Here is a 12,357-nt window from a genome sequence, read left to right on the forward strand (position 1 = left end):
CAGGAGAGCACGACATCAGGGACAGAACCTGGTTTTAAACCTGTCCATGGTTTAACATTGACACTTCTTGCTCTTGACCTAAACTTTAACAAAGATATCAAATTTAAATAGCTTATGACTTAAGACACCTATAATACAGTTATTATTTCTATGATCCTCTTACTGTGAGGATCTATGTTGACAAGTGAAAAAATAAAGAGAAGTTTTATTCTTTTATGAAATCAAAAATTTTAAAGTGAAATTACATTTAACAAAGCAGTTTAAGAAATATAAGTATAAATAAGAGTAAAGGACATAACTCTAAATATTTCTCAGGATGTTTAGATGTACTCACACACAGAGTCAGTATTTGTTAAGTACTGTATGTCCTAACAATGGAAATACAAACAGAAAATGTATCTATCCATAGCTGTGTTTCAATTTATTTTAACCTGATGCCATAATCAAAACACAATTACACATGGGGTGTTTTCCTGCTAACATGGTTAAGACTCCTTGCACTCTTGAAGGTCTGAAGTCAGGTCTGTCTTTCTGGAGCACATCCAGAGTCTGGGACAGCGAGCTCCCAAGACTTTCAGCCATTTGACATGTTGATGCGTTTTCCACATCCACCACTGATGACAAATTACTATTTAAAAAAGCATATGTAGAAATTAAAGATTGCTTTTGGCCCAGAAAAAGAAAAAGGAGGAAAGAAACAAATTACTGGAATTTTCATTTTCAGAGAGGGGATGAGGTGATATCCCTTTGGTGACATGAATAACCTGACCATTTTTTAAATGAAGTAAGAATGCATTACTCCAGCTGGAAGCCCACAAGAGACCATAAATGGGCCTGTAATGACAATACTTTAAATGAGTTTGTCTGTATTTAAGTACAGCCGCATTGGTTTTGTTTATTGGGATTAAATGATATCCAAAAACACATAAATGAGGACAAGCCGTTAGAGCTGTACAGGAATAAGGAAGCATTAAGTTATGTACAGTTTACCAAATCAGCACACGAGAATAACTGAATGCTAAAACCCTTGAGTGCAAATAAATAAATCATGCCAAGGCATACTGTAAGCACTTTCCCTTTGAAAATATTTAGATCTGGCTGCTCTTTAATCACAGATGGCATTGTGTTCCTGTGCTGAAAAACAGAATGTTTTTTTCTTCCTGAGTTTGTCATTAGCTAACTAATGGCAAATTCCATGGAGCATATCAATGTAGTGCAATGAAACCTTATAGCACAGTACTCTCGGCAGAAGAAATGGCTTATCACAAAAAATAGACATCAACTATATTTTAAGGTTTGGCATTGATGTGGGTCATGAGACTCAAATCTGAACAAGAGAGCGTTGTATGTTGTATTTATTCTATTTATTTGTTTGTTTTTTTAACTTCCTGTTGGTGAATCCAGAAAACAGACATCATTATATTGCCAGTAGATCAAAGCAATGCATCTTATTTCCGACATCAAACAAAAGTGCTGTGCATGAAGATAAAAGTAGTTTGGTCGAATTAGAAGTCTTAAATGTGCTCTTATTGTATTCAGATCCATTTCTTCTCCTATGAAAGTGTTGATGTTACACAGGAAAACCATTTAAACTGTTAAAAGCAAATATTTATTTCAAGGCAAGTTATTCCAATCCATTTTTAACACACTTTAGAGTTCTTAAATTGAGTTCATTTCTCTTTTTGATTTTTCTTAATGCAATGAAACCATTTCAGAGCAGTCAAGTGCATTAGTCAAGTGCGGAATTTAAAAAATACAATTGTATTGACGGCAGAAGATTCCGATAATGTAGGTTTGGTGTCTGTATTGATATCTTTTTATGAAGACACAGTACACTTTTTTCCACTTTCAGGAAGAAAGGGATCCAGGAAGATTTGTTCTGAAGGCCAGGACAAGAGAAATGAATCTGAAGCGTCTGAGAGGAAATTGTTTGAGATCCACAGTGCAGGAAGGAAGTGGCAAAAGAAGGAAATAGGTGAATCACCATGCAGTTCCTGAAGAGGACCAGTCCAGATATCTAGTTTGCATCTCTGGCAAAGAAAAATTGTCTCAGCAGAAAGATAAGGCCGGGGAAATGTAAAAGGCCCTTTCCCTGAACCTTTACATCTAAAAAGAGATAAACACTTCATTTCACAAAGCTGGCATAAAGCCATTAAGATCTCATTCTACTATTTATAACTATAATGCTACTATTTATAAAATTAAGATTCAAAGACCACTGGTAACATGTGGCTGAAGATAAAAAAAAAACCTTTCGTCCTCTGAGACTAAATAGATATTCTGATAAATACAAACTGTATTTATTACATCAAATAGTAAATCAATGACCTGCTTTATTTTTTCAAGGTTTTGATAAAATGGAAACACAAATGGCGGAAGTTCATATTGTGCTAGGTAGTTATTTTTTGTGTGATGCTATAGAGTTGCTCTTTCCTCATCTTATTTTAATTGATTAACAATGACTTGGTACGCTAAACATTACAGTAGAAATCCTGTTTCATGGTTCATTGCAGTAACCATGACCTGCACCTTCCATAATGCTTGGGGGTGTTGTTTTGTAATATGAATCCCAATATGCATGTTTAAATTTACTAATTTTAAGTAAAGAGCAGATAAAATAATATAACTTTGACAGTCCATATCTGGAATTATGTAGTGCTGTGACAGCTGTGTTTTCTCCCCAAAGATGTTAGTCGTTTTTAATCGGAAAACACATTGAGGAAACAGCAACCTTCATGGTTCTGCCCAGTCATGACCTCCTATTAAGATTTTATATGCTGGTTCAGTCAAGGCAAAACTGCATTTAGACACAGCATCTAATGAAGTTCAGCTGTGGCCTGTGCTGCCCCTATTTAAAAACAGAGGAAAGTGAGAACAGCACAATGTTCTGACAGTAGATGGGAGCATTTTTACAGAGCCCCAGGGTATTTTAATTGGCCCATATCCGAACTGTAATTTTTTTTAATTGCTTTGAGACACTTGGCTTCCAAAATCAATGGAGATGTAATAATATCTGTAATTGTCTGACACACTTGGGTAGCACCACAAAACCTTGAATCAATGAAGAGAAGCTGAATACTGTTGGGGTTAATGTTTCCTTTTCTGTCATAATGATGGGGAGGTCCAAGCTGTCCTAGGTTTAGAAGAACAACTTATACATTTTCTATTGTCTTTCTGGCTCTTAATTGGCCAAATGCAGTTACTTCCCTCCAGGAGGTTTTAAAGCCTGTGATTAGTGATTCCAGTACTCAGAGAGAGTGTGCAAAAAAAAAAAATGTACACTTTTTTTCAGCTTCTGTTTCTTGTGTGACTTTAAACAGCTTTCTTTATATAAACAGATGAGCCATTCTACTCATTGTTATGACTTTAAACTAAATACTTAAGGAAGTGTATGCTGGGAATGCATTAAAGTAATCGAAATCCAAGAGGGTAAATGTTCTGTGTAGTGCCGTGCCTTAAATCTGTAGATTACAGATGCATATAACAGTTACATTAGATGGAGTGCCACTTTTGTGGCAAAGCTCGCAACGAATAAGATCTCCAGGGCTTTAAAGCAAAGCCCTCGAAATGTCCTGCTCTTCCAGATTGTTACACAGATTGGACCCCCTTGTTAAGGGTCACAGGTATTAGCATCTTGGGTTCATTATGCCTTTAGCCTAATGATCTCATTACCTTTCACTTCAACGTATCTTGCTGGGGTTGTTCTTCCAATGAAATATTAACTATATAAGACATCTGACCATAAGATACACCACCACAGAGAAACCAATTCATCTGAGACTCTGTTTTGCTTGCTGAATAAACTCCAATACTATTTCTTCACACTTTATTGTCTTCTGCAGCACAAACAAGCAACGTCTTTCATCTTTTACTTTTATCCAGTTCGATTTTATTTTTTCGTTGATTGAAACCTTTATTTTGAATTTAGGTAAGTTTCAACTGCCAAATCATAACTAATGGTTGATAAGTGTCATTAAGAACAAAAAGTTTAAAATAATGATTATACCTAATCACTATGCAGTTTAGGTATCTGTCATAACATTTTATCAACGTGATTACAAATTCTATATGAGATACAAAACATTATTAGATACACTTAACCTGTTCAGCCAATCATCAGAATTATGTTTTTTTTATTAACATGCATATTATTATCATATTTATTTTTCTCAGTTAATACTATATTCATGTATTCTGTTTAGGAAATTGCATTTGAAACCCTTAGTCTAAAGCATTACCTGCAATTTAATGCCGATGGCTAATCCAGTAGATCTTAGCATATAGTTTAAGCTCTGACACAGTAAACATGCTAATTAGGAAGCAATTAAATTTTTTAAATTACTTAAAAAGCCCCATTTCCCACAGTCATGATGAGCTTCTGAAAAGCTTCTTAACAGATCAAGCTTAATAAGTGTCTAAAAGTATCTTTCTCTTTAGTCATTTGGAAGGTATTCAACTCCAATTATTTTGTGTTTCATGCTTGCAGCATGGGTTGCACCAGAAGCGTTGCCAGCAAAACTATTCTTTGTCTTCTTGTAAAACAAATGCATTTTCTGCCACAAACCCCAGTCAAAAGTGCAAAAGGGGGGGATTTATTTCTGGAAATAAATCCCGGAGTGGTTGTGGGTGGGAAGGAAGTGGCAGTGGAGGTGGGGGCAGTGAGGGGGTGGGTGCTTATGGGTAGGTGCGTGTGTGTATGTGTACCTCTTTCTTCTTACAAAAAGGCATCTAACAAGTACCAGAAGCCAAGGGCAAAGTGTTCAGATAACCGGTTTCCCTTTCTTGCTCGCTCTGTTTTTATACGCGAGATGCGGCGCAGTTCTTCTAATGCTCCCTTGCTGTCATCCAGCCCAGACTATTTTCTTCTGATTATCTGAGACCTGAATCTCCGTTTGGTCACACCACTTGCTCCTCTATGGTCACCTTTGAGAAGATTAACCCTTTCATTAAAAATGCCTGACCAGGGTCAAACTACCGCCTGGCTCTGAACTCCTAACTCACTTTGATCTATCAGCTATGGAGAAATTATTAGCAAATTCTAAGCCTTCCCATGTGATTTGTTTTTGTAAATTTGTAGAAATTATTCCTAATCCTATTATGTAGCCCGGGGCAAACCTGCATTAAATATATGAGACTTTTGTTATGTAGGAGCTGGATAATAAAGGAATGCTGAATGCAGCCCCATTCCAAGTTATGGGAATCTGGACACTTCATCAGCATTCTCTTAATCCTCTGCCCCAGCCTACACCTTTGATGAATGCCCTCATTTATGACCACTGATGCCACTCACTTAATTTGGGAGGAGAAAAATAATACCTCGTCCTTAATGTGAATATTTGAGTTCATCCCTGGACAATGAATAATTGTGACATTATCAGCTAACGTCCTCACATACATTATTCAGCTGTGTACAGCATATAACCAGGGGAAGAGGAAAAATCGCAATTTTTACACCTTCCATCTTCTTTTCAGGGCAGACACCTAGCAGAACAAAAGTCAGTGTCTCAGCCCAAATTCTAGCTGACAATGCGTATCAGCCCTTGCTATTTTCCACTCTTTGTGGTGCCAATCTCCTATCTTCCCCGTGACATTTTTTCAAAGAAAGAGTAGATTTCCTAGAGACTCTGCCCCATGCAACTTCCACAGTGCATTACAGAGCAGGAAAAATGTATACCTCCTCTTTACTTTAATACCAGGGTTGGCTGGTCCTTCTTCTTCAAGATTGACCTGATAAAGGAAAATTAAGACAGCGTATCTTTCGTCCTTGCACATTTGTTTGGAAACTGAAAAACATCTTTACAGCTTCCCAGTTGTCTCTTACAAAGTGTGAAAACTACAGGCACAGGAATAGCTTATTCTGAATACACAACAACCAAGAGAAATGCATTTTCTAGATGTATCTGCTTCTTGGTGGCTATTTCTTTTGAATACATGTAGATTACATATTATGTATTCTTCTCCTTACACTGCATATTAAATATTCTTCTTCAGTGGCTCATTAAAGCCAGCCATTGCACATTTTTCAGTGAGTTACTTTCTTGTGAATATTGAAAATAAACTGATACAAAACTAAAATTTTGGACATTTACTTGTAAAATTGACATCCACAATTTTAAGTCAGACTTTACTTTTAAATCAAATAAAAATAGTTTGGATAAAACAAGCACTGAGATTATAAAAAAAACATAACAGGAGTAATTTAACACTTTTATAAGCCATAAAAAACCTTGTAGAAACTTGATCATGTCATAATACACAGTGGATGTATTCAAGAGATCTTTGATTTATCATAATCAAGTAATACAGCTGACTAATTGAAAAACACATTTTCAAGGATTCTTAAAATACTTTTTTGCTTTTACTGACTTAATGTTACCATACCTGACAGCAGTCAGTTCTGTTGGTATTGTAACATTTCCAACAGAACATTCCAATTGTACTTATTTCCATCTCTTTTATAACAAAAGTAATTTGAAGAGTAACAATGTCACTATATCATCTGCTTAATTCTGCAAAGGTGAAATAATTGTCAAAGGACATGTTGTACTCTCTAACAAAAGTCACTGAATTTTACCTTCAGCATAATAATTCTAAAAAGGGCTCCATTTGAAAGTAATTCTAAATAACGCTGTTATAACTGGCAGCATTTTACAGTTAATTTACATAAAGAATCCTGAATCTACCAGGATTGTCACTCTGCCTTCTATGAATATAGTGTTGTGGTGTGACTTGCATGGTCATTAATCAGAAGATACACTTTTGCCTGTATCCAAAAGGGCAGCAGGCCATTATGTTAAATAGGCAGAAACTGCCACTATATCTTCAGTGGAGCAGTATAATTGTGGGAGTGTAAATTGTTGTAAAAGGGCCTGTCTGCATTTCGTCTAAAATTTGCAACTTGATGTTTGCAAATGAGGTTTCCAGAAGAACTATGATTCTCTAAGAAGAAAAAAGCTGCTTTAAAGAAATGTTCTAGTTACTCATGCAAGTCAAAATCTTCTTTCTTCTGGTTGGACTCTCATGCTTAGCTAGATTGTTTTTTTTTTCAAGCTTGTTTACTTTATATTAAGGTTTTGATTGCCTTTCTGTGCTGTTTTTGGCCTGTTAATCTATTCCTGTCACATCACTCACTGTAACAATGGCAGAGCTCTAACACTTACCTGCATAAAGACAGATTGTACTAAGAGCCCCTTATTGTAGGCATACCTCTGATTGCTGCTATGGGTTTCCATCACTCGACAATAGTATAATGCAAAACAAACCACAGTATACTCACCACTTTTTAAGTTCACATCATCAGTACAGTAACCTGCTTGCAATATCGAAATACATTTCAAAATATATCAAAAGGCAATTGCTGCCAGCAGAAAACAAACTATTAATGGTATTTTTTTTCAAGCAATTCAGATCCAAATGCTCAAAGGTCAGACACTTTACCCAGACAGTATTAACCAAACTAGCAGGTTTAGTACTGCTCTGCTTGTATCATAAATGTTTTACTGGGGATCCCAGCATTCTATGAGAGTGTTTCCTAGCATACTGTGTATGGCCTAATACATGATGTATAGTACTAACCATCAGCACTAGGTTTACAACAGTCATTTCAAGTCCTGACTTTGTACTTTATCCCATGGAGACCATATATACTGCATACGGCTTGCTGAAAATGTGGTCAAATTGAATTCAGAATTAACAATTTACTATAGCCATGTCCTTGCAACAAGATAACCAGTTGTCTGAATCCAATGATTAGATGCCTTTGTCCAATTATTTCTGATCTACATATTGTATAATTCTTTTGAATCTTACATGACTAATCAATGTCTTTACTATTTGGATTATATGGACTGGTACCTGTTAAGAGCCCTTTTTTGGATATTTTTTTATAATTTAGATCAAATTTATTTTCTCTTGTTCTGTCTTCGTACCCATTTAAACCATATGAGTTTAACAGCCATCAGATAATTAGGGGTAATTTGGGACCACAGCTCTTAAGTTGATGGTTTAGAGTTAATTGTATTATCTTGTATACCAATGCATCAAGAATGCAGCAATGTGAACCCTAATTTATGTCAAGCACCTTCTGCAAAAGAGCCCTTAGTGTAAATGGAAATGAAATTCCTAGGCGAAGGGAGAATTCTTAAAGAATTATTGGTTAGTATGATGAAAATAACACTTGATAACAATTATCCTGGAGATCCTATGTATTTAGATTTGTCCAGTCTATTTGCATTGTAATTAATAAAAAATATAATAACTAATAATGCTTTGCAATTGTGCAGCATAGCCTTCACATTTACATGACAATATCAGTTAACTTTCTCTTTATTTAAACACATCCATTACCCAAAGCAGATTCATCCTATTGATTATAAACTCAAAAAATGGGCGCATACATGATGAACTAAGTAATTGACCTTAATATTGTTTTCTTTAACAATAGATGGCAGACATTCCAGTACCGACCAGTCTAAAGTGCCTTTAAGTGCTCAGTGTACAGCACAAGTGCAAATTCTAAACAAATGACAAACAACAGCATGTCTTTAAGAACACGCTGGTGCAGAATGCAAAGCATAGCAGTATAGACTTTTCAGTTTTGTTATATTCAGAATATCCTGCAATCACTTTATTCCTACTCCAAATGTCTGGAGATTAAGACTGTGTAGAATGTAGCATTAGTATATTATATTGCTCAAATATAAACAATGTGAGGATTAAGTGCAAATATGTAAGCATAACATGGGAAAAGAAAATAATTTTAAAATAATACTTTAAAGAAACATCAGTACAAAAGATAACAAAAATCAATTACAAGTATTTGGGATGCCCTAAAAGATTTATAGGTTAACTGGAAAATTCTTTAACGGTGTTTAATGCTGTAGCCTTTTTGTACTGTGCTAGGCATTTTTATTTGTTAAATCGTCCAGGATGATATAATTTTATTTCTTTGCACTTTGTTCCCTTTCTACCTCACTCCCAATAGGCGCAGATTGAACATACTGTAGCTTATAGGTAAAAAGCTCAGATTCACTGTATGTTCACTGTATTCTGGATGTGCCCCCAAAGGATTGAAACCAAGAAACGTAGGGAAGTGGTCAGGGATGAGGTTTTTCTAACATATTCTGTTCAATTTAATTTGCTATGGATTGATTCAAAATAAATTTGATATTATATTGTATTATTACTTCTTGTAAAACCAAAATTAAGTTTTATTATTGTGCACAGTGAAACTTAATATGTGAAATTATGTTTTGCTTATGTACAGTATGAGATGTGAACTCTCTACTTTTAGAGGCCTAAATCAATTAAAATGCTTGACAGTTTTGCAGGCTCTCAGTTAACTAAATAAATATGCCTTAATCTTAGGCACCCTTGCTCTACCTTTTGTAAACAGCAAGTGTTCTTTTCCACTAAATTGAGTCTATAGAGAAGGTGACTCTTTGAACCTCTGGCATACTCGAAAGAAGGATTTCAGAATAAAAGGTTTTCTAACCTTGGTAGGTATCTGTAAACAGCCAGCTCCTGAGAACAACGCATTCCAACTGCTTTTGTCACAGACAAGGAAAGAAGGAGGTCTTATTTGGCTCAAAAAGGATGAAGTTGTTTGCTAGATGCATGAAAAGTCTTTTCTTTGTTTCCCTGTATGTTTAGTTTACAGCATTTTCTCATAGCTATTAACATAGCGCCTACATATGGTCATTGTGCTTCATTGATGTGTCCCGGGTTTTGAGCGCTGTTGCTGATACCTAGTGTTTTTCTTAAACACATGATTGATGCCTACCAGAAGAGTCAGCAGCTCTGTGCTAAGGACCTGCCTTTCAGTGAAGTCTTCCTTTTAACAACCATTTTAATTTATGGTAGTCAAATTAAACTGTCTCATGGACCATAAATACAACAAAGTGTGTTTATTCCTAAGATTAGCTTTTTACTGGAGACAAAAATGCACTGAATCCTAATTGAAATGAATGTCTTTTTATTGTTATTTCATATATATATATTGTTTTTGACACCACATCCCCAAAATTCTCATGAGTTTGATATATTATAAAATAATTATAACTAAGATTTTACCTAAAAATATTTTTGGGTAAAACAAATAACCTAATAATAATCTAAATCTTTTGAAAAGCACACTTTGCCATAAGAAATGCAAAGAAAGTGACACTGTAAAAATGTAACCTCCTTCATGGTCCAAATAAAAGCGAAATCACAAAATCTTTCAGTTGTTATTATTATTCAGTAAAAACAATAACTAAGCAAACAACTTCTGCACCCATAATAAACACAACTATCACTTTGAGATTTTTCCACCTGTTTGTGGAAGAACAATGTATCTTGATTTACAATGTGAGTAAACCATTAAAGGAAAATTAAAAAACAACATTAGTGGTGTATAGCCTATTCCTTTACTATAAGAATCCTCAAAAGTCAGTAACACAGAAAGAACTAATTCTACAGCCCAAATAACTGCTGTAGAACTCTGTGGCAAAGTCTTGCAAAGGGACACTAGACCGGATACAATTATTGATTTATTGATTGATCAGTTGATTGAAATAAATAAGTAATTGCACGTTGATATTGACACAGCATTTAGTTCATTGTCACTGTCGCTGGGCCTGTTCTTATAGTCTATTTTTCTCCACCGTTTTAATTTGAAATGTAAAAACCCGTGGATATTTATGAGTGCAAAAGGTATTCCTCTTTGGAAAATCTCTTTCTAGAATTTTCATTCTGTCACAATGTTAATTTCCTTCTGCCTTGCATTAGCTTCATGCATATACAATGAGGGGAGGGGTATGTATAACTTTATTACATAATTATTTAGAAGGAGGTATTGCAAGGGGAAGACAGGTTTTTTAACATATAAATTTTAATAAGGATGCACTTCACTCCCTTCAACCTCCCATCAGAATCACTCACTGTACAGCCCTACCCTCCATGTCAGGTCCCACTGACAATCTGCCATTTGAGTGGACATATCTGGCCAAGCAGAAAAAAAAAAACTTCCCTGCATCTTCATGAAGAAAGGCATCAGCTGGAAGCACACATCATTTAAATAAATGAGTAGATATTTTTAAGGAATGCATTGTGCTATTATTCTCCATTTCCTGCCTTTGAATTTTTATATATAGATTGATGTAAAAATATGATTTTTAGGTAACTGTTTATTAGCAAGCCCTTTTGGGCAGCAGTGAGAGAACTGACTGCGGAGGACAAAATAAATGTATTCATAGTTACTGGTTTTGTTTTTCGTGGGGTAGTACATGAAAGGAAATAGCAAACAAACAGGTAGACACCCTCTTGGCCTCCGGTTTGTGTGGCAGTTGAGTGAGATAATTACATTTTGGGATAGAAAGTATTTCTATATGTAAACAGGATCAGTATGTGTAGTGTCAGTTTATGAAGACTTACATAATAAAATTCCAAACTTCTTATAATCCTTCACTTGGTTTTTGAACCCTAATGTGGAAAGTCATGAAAGTACTTAGATGGCATTGAAAATAAAATTAAATTCATATTAGGCTACTTTTCTTAATTTTGATCATTTGCACACTTTGTGCTAAGAAAATATGGGATAGGGTTAATAATGGATGAACTGCTTTCCCTTGGGTCTGTGCACAGTTTACAATAACATTGTTCCCAGTTTCTCAAAGGTTAGAGGAGGTTATGAGCCAATTTTTAAGTAATCACCTTGTGCCTTGATTGCCATTGACATACAGTGTGATGCATTTCATAGGTTACAAGGTCACTCTCAATCAAGACAGATCCAGCTTTTTACACTCATTAGACATTTTCTTTTCTCTCTAAGCATGAACACCCGCTCTTCGACAGTATATATAAAAAAGAAGAAATCAACAAACAGACCACAGATTTGATGGAATAGTGGTTGTCATGCATGTGTTTTCACTGTAGGTTGTGGGTCAGGTTCTTTGCTGTGGGTCACCAAGACTCTTGACCATAATGAATAATTTTATAATGAATAACCTTAACAGCCAAAGAAAATCCAGTTGTGTTAAGAATAAGCAATCATTAAACATTCATGCATTAAGATTTCACATTAATAACAGTGATGCAGAATTCTCACAACCAGTGTCACCGTCACCTAAGTTATGGTTCTTATTGTGGATTAATGTTTTTTTCACTATTTGTATGCAGCGCTGCTCATTAGTGGTACTGGATATGAAATCACAGGTCAATGGCACAAAGAGTTCCCTTCCATGTTTCTAAAGTCAACCTGGGTATCTGCTTTCCCCCATGCCTCATTATATTTCCATGGGTAATTTCCCAGCAAGAATTTAATATTTTTTATTGCATGAATAAATAAAATATTTATTGGACTTGGGCTCTTTGAAAGGA

General features: G+C 35.2%; 1 long non-coding RNA gene across 2 annotated transcripts in view; it reads left to right on the plus strand.

The window, feature by feature from the left end:
- Positions 1–4,643, plus strand: part of LOC148653393 (uncharacterized) — a 43,860-nt gene extending 39,217 nt beyond the window's left edge. For both annotated transcript variants that reach the window (XR_015941654.1, XR_015941653.1), the window contains one exon: positions 1,853–4,643. This is a non-coding gene — a long non-coding RNA (uncharacterized LOC148653393). The remainder of the gene's footprint in view (positions 1–1,852) is intronic.
- The last annotated feature ends 7,714 nt before the right edge of the window (positions 4,644–12,357 follow it).

This window comes from Lepisosteus platostomus, chromosome 10, assembly GCF_059453375.1.
Source record: "Lepisosteus platostomus isolate fLepPlt1 chromosome 10, fLepPlt1.hap1, whole genome shotgun sequence".
In the NCBI taxonomy this organism is placed as follows: domain Eukaryota; kingdom Metazoa; phylum Chordata; class Actinopteri; order Semionotiformes; family Lepisosteidae; genus Lepisosteus; species Lepisosteus platostomus.